Source organism: Atractosteus spatula, chromosome 27, assembly GCF_055471065.1.
Source record: "Atractosteus spatula isolate fAtrSpa1 chromosome 27, fAtrSpa1.hap1, whole genome shotgun sequence".
In the NCBI taxonomy this organism is placed as follows: Eukaryota; Metazoa; Chordata; class Actinopteri; order Semionotiformes; family Lepisosteidae; genus Atractosteus; species Atractosteus spatula.
The window spans coordinates 13,490,435-13,495,286 of record NC_142732.1 but is presented as its reverse complement, the minus strand read 5'-3'; the positions used below and the strand labels follow the sequence as shown (position 1 = coordinate 13,495,286).

Below are 4,852 nucleotides of genomic sequence, written 5' to 3'. Positions count from 1 at the left end.
ACAACCCCCCTCTCTGCGCTAGTGCTGGCTGTGATGAATTAAACCGGTTTCACCGGTGTTTATGTAGAAAAAGTGTTTCGGTTTATGAGCAATCTAATTACTTATTCGTTTAAAACGCTATATAAAATAAAGTTCATTATTAATTTGCTGGACAGAGCAGTGAACATTATTATGGATAAGACAAAGATAACGATCCTGATCAGTTTAGAAATCTGTGTACGCTGTAAGGTTTTTACTTCTTAAACTTTTAAAGTACACGTTTCGAATAGAAAGAAATCATCTTCCTGGTACAGTATGTATAGCAAACCAGCACGTCTTTTTTCTCCAATCAGAGGGGTTAGACGCTCGGTTAAAAGCAAAGGAGATTGTCTCTTATAGTGGACATAAAAACAAGAGTTCGCTGGCATTATATCCTAGAAGACACAGACTGGTGCCAGACCGGGAGAATGCCCGCAGCGTAAAAGAAAATGCCTGATGAACTAGGGATTGGACAGTTTCCAAGTGCTTGTACAATCGATGGAAATGTTCAAATAAATGTGCAAAAGAAATAAACAAAATAATCATTTATTTCTTTATCATATTGGCTAGCTAATGTCCTCTCTTTGCTAGTTAGTGGCTGTGTTTCTGCGTTGGGTAGCAACGGGTGACTGTTCTCAGGCGGAAGATGTAAACAGCTTAATTTTTGTGTTAAATAATTTTTTAAAATTAAAATTCATTCTATACAGCAATCGCATATTTGGGTACCGTTTCATAAAACTTTCACGCTTAAAATGTTTAGGGAGAAATGGAAGACTGGTGTGTATTTTTTCTTTAAACTACCAAGGCCAGCCATACACAGTACAGTTTACGTACATACAGTAATGTTTATGTTCCTAAATTAATATCGTTTATGACCTTCAGATGTGTTATGCTCCTCTTCTTTTTATGCTCAGCTACTAAAAGTTCCCTTTAGTGGTAAAATTCCATATAAATATTCAAAACTAAGCGGATTAAAATGTGCACAGTAAAGACATTAAATGATTAAATCTTTTCACTACCAACCAATGCACCACGAGTGCTCCTGTCGGTCATTTTGGCCAGCCAATCACTTACCGCGGTGCCCTACGGTGCCCCGCGGTGGCTTGTGGGTAGATTACCGTACCGCGGGTTTGTACCACACATTTTGAATGGCTGCATCTGTAGGAGAACATTCCCACTCGTCCTAAAGTTCCCAAAATCCAGCACTGAGCGTAAACAAAGTGTCTTAGTAGCATGGGAATGCTAACCCTAACCCTAGCTGGAGTTTGAGCAATCCAGCACTGAGCGTTAAAAGATGAGTCAAAGTAACGTCTAATCGGATTAGTTTACTTAGAGCTGGTTCAGAGTTTGCTCAAGAGTTTACCTTTCACAGATGCACCAAGAAGAACGTTGGGGGTGCACGCTTCAAGGCGCCTTACAGCTGTAGGGAGTGATTCATGGCGTGTGCTCGTTCCCATATACTGAACGCCCCGGGTTGCAGTGCCAGGATGACGTACAATACCGCTTCGGCACGTAATGGCGTTATATGCAAGTGAGGGACGTGAGGGTTTTAGTTTGTTCCTTTTGTTTTGCTCTGCTTTGCTTTGTTTTGCTTTCCATCGCGTTGGTAAGAGCGTAAATAAAAAGGCGATTCCTGCGTCTAACACTAACGTAAGAGCTATTTCAAGTGCGGCGTGGTGCGGCTTTTAAAATGCTTGTGGGCATTTCTCTGTTGTTGATTCTTTTTTTGCGTCTAACAAAGTGCCATTTTCATGTCCGGATGGGGAGACTTTATCATTCCAATATGAAGCCACCCTTAAGTCCACTGAGGCGTGTCTGTCTGCAAGGCTTGTATTTTGGAAATGTTTTTTTGAAACGGAGAACGACTTTGAAACAGGCTTCCGCCGGCGCCTCACGATCCACGTAAGATTGTAGCAAGAACGCAGCGGCGGTGGGGCTTGCTGTAGTCGTGGCCGAGTGGTTAAGGCGACAGTTCGTGGTGTGTGCTTGATCCCATATACTGTACGCCCCGGGTTGCAGTGCTAGGATGTAGTACAATACCGCTTCGGCACGTAACAGCGTTATATGCAAGTGAGAGACGTGAGGGTTTTATCTTGCAGACTCTACTTCTCTCCTGTAGAAGTAAAGCAGGGCTTGCTGGGTGAGCTTTCACTCCGGTAAATTAGGTCACGTGTCATGTTCAATCACTTCTTCTAAACACAACATTTGCTGGTGCTAGCTTTCCCCATGAAAAGAGACATTTCCCTTACAGTACATGACATATCGTTTTTTTTCTATCAATAAGTATAGAAATAAAACAAAAGAAAAAAAGGTGTCGCCAAAGAATGCACAGCTCTGTCGCCTTGGGGAGGTGTCAAGGGCACTGAGCTCCTTGGACATGAAAAGTGCCAGATAAATGCCATTTCTCATCATTTCTCTTGGCGTCAGTTCTGCTAATAAATGGGATGGAGGCAAGGGGCTCAGAGAGCAGGTTAAGTGCACACCGAACGCAGATGTGTCCAAGTGTCTGTAAAAGCACGGTGCTCCGCTAGCGCTGTTCCCTAGTGGCTTAAAGTGCCTGCCTGGTAAGCATGCGATCCTGGGTCTGAATACCAGCGGTGCCTCTCTCTGTGTCTTGTTGTGCTGAATGTATCATTTCAGACAAACATGCACAGCTTGGTTCAGTTTAATGCAAGAATTAATTTCCTTTCTGGAAGAACTTCTTTTTGAAGAAATCCATACAGCTTGTGAAAGATGAAATCCATTTCTTGGTTGTCAGTGGAAAAATATTGCCGGCTGCAAGAAGCGCAAGTGATTGTTTTCCTTGACCATAAACCTGCAAATGTAGGGAGCACAAAAGGCCCTCAGTTTCTGTGGCGCAATCGGTTAGCGAGTTTGGCTGTTAACCGAAAGGTTGGTGGTTCAAGCCCACCCGGGGACGCATGTCTCAGTTTTTCCAATGTAAACATCATCACCGCTAAAGAAGATGGCGCAGAAGGCTCCACAGCCGAAACGTGGTGCTTCTTTTCTTCTCTTTTCAGCATGGAGTAAACCTTTGCTTGATCCTTTGCAGCCTACGCATGCTGACGCAGCTACCTTTCTCTTAACGCGCCTCAATCATTATTCACCAAAACGATCAGCAGAATATGTTGCCTTTGTGGTGATGTCACTCCTCTGCTTCACAAATGTCCTTAGTGACGGGCCATTTCTTTCGGACATTTTTCCGGAGCGGTTATTGATTGCTCCATCATTTCCCTCATGCTTTCCATCACTAGATTGAAAAAAAAACAGAAACAGGCTGACAGGACGACAATCAAATTGCAAAAACTCATCAAAGCACTCGATAGAGTATTTGAATCCACAAGTAGCTACGAGCAACTTTGTCCTGGCTTGCATGAAAGTCGGAAAATGTCAAAAAGAAAAAGATGGTGGCTTTTTCATATTCGTTCTTTTATTTTTAGTTCGTTGGCTCTTCTGTCCATTGTCCTCCTGCCTGGCTCTTGACCTGTGACTGTCTGAACGCACGCAGTAGACTTTCAGGCGGGGGATTTGTCCTGAGCCTCTGTGAAAGACCCACCCACCCCCATAAATAACTGCTCTAGAAACACATGAATGCAAAACTAAACCACAGCTTAAAGAGGAGCTCCAACTCAGTGCCATACTAATGTAAACGAAGTAATACTAAGACATGTTCTTATGGATTTGTCTTACCTTGAGATATGTAATTGGATTTCAGGATTAACTTCCACATTCAATGTACTGGTGATTGTTTGCCTGGTCAGTACCTGGGTGGGAGACCTCCAGCGAACAATTAAGCTTGCTGCTGGAAGTGGTGTTAAGAGACTCTTAGGATCTTCCAGAGGTGTCTGTCCAATAGCACTAGTTGCCTTAGAGCTGGCTCAAACATTGCTCAAGAGTATACCTTTCACAGATGCGCAAAGATGAATGATGGGGGTGCACGCTTCAAGGAGCCTTCCAACTGTAGGGCCTGATTAGAGACGATCCGTAGCGTGTGTTCGTTTCCATATACGCCCCGTGTCTCAACGGTAGGACGGAGTCAAATACTGCCTCGACACGTAACAGCATTATATTAAACCGCAGGACTTGAGGGCTGTTTTGTTTGAATGTTCAAGGCATTTGTAAGAGCGTAGGTCAAGGGCCATTCGTGCATCTCCTGTAACTCGAGTAAAAATGCTATTCAAAGTGCAGTGGCTGAAATCGTCGTCCACATTTCTCCGTTGTTGATTTCTTTCTGTCTAAGAAAGTTCTATTTTCATGTCCGAACGGGGAGACTTTATCATTCCAAATTGAAGCCACCCTTAAGTACTCTGAGGTGTGTGTGTCTGCTTGCACGTATGGCGTAAAAGGTTTCTTAAACGGAGAGCGAACTTGAAAAAAGTTGCCGCCGCCGCCTAGCACTCCCTGTTCGATTGTAGCAAGAAGGCAGCGAGCATGGCATTGCTGTAGTCGTGGCCGAGTGGTTAAGGCAACGGACTTGAAATCCGTTGGGGTCTCCCCGCGCAGGTTCAAATCCTGCCGCCTACGGCGTTCTTTGCTTTTGGTCGTGTGAGTGTGTGAAAAAGGACCAGCGCTGTTTTGTTTTCGCTGGGACCTTTAACACTCTAAATAGCCTGGACCCGCTGCCTTGGAAATCGATTCTTCAGCACCCACGAGTGACGCTTTGCGGCTGGACGCAGATAACGATGCTTTTTCTGCAACCAGCTTTCCAGCAGCTCCGAACTGAACCCGTTCTCCATTGCAACATAGCGGAGGCTCGTCACGTCTATAGCAAGGCTGTGTAGGACCGCATACGCCACAGTGACTTTTACACAGACCACATGAAAGGCAAGCAAAA

At 44.4% G+C, this 4,852-nt stretch overlaps 1 non-coding gene across 1 annotated transcript; it reads left to right on the top strand.

Annotated features, from left to right (window-relative positions):
- Nucleotides 1-4,460: 4,460 nt before the first annotated feature.
- trnas-uga (transfer RNA serine (anticodon UGA)) lies at nt 4,461-4,542 on the top strand. The gene has a single exon. It is a non-coding gene; the product is annotated as a tRNA-Ser (tRNA).
- The last annotated feature ends 310 nt before the right edge of the window (nt 4,543-4,852 follow it).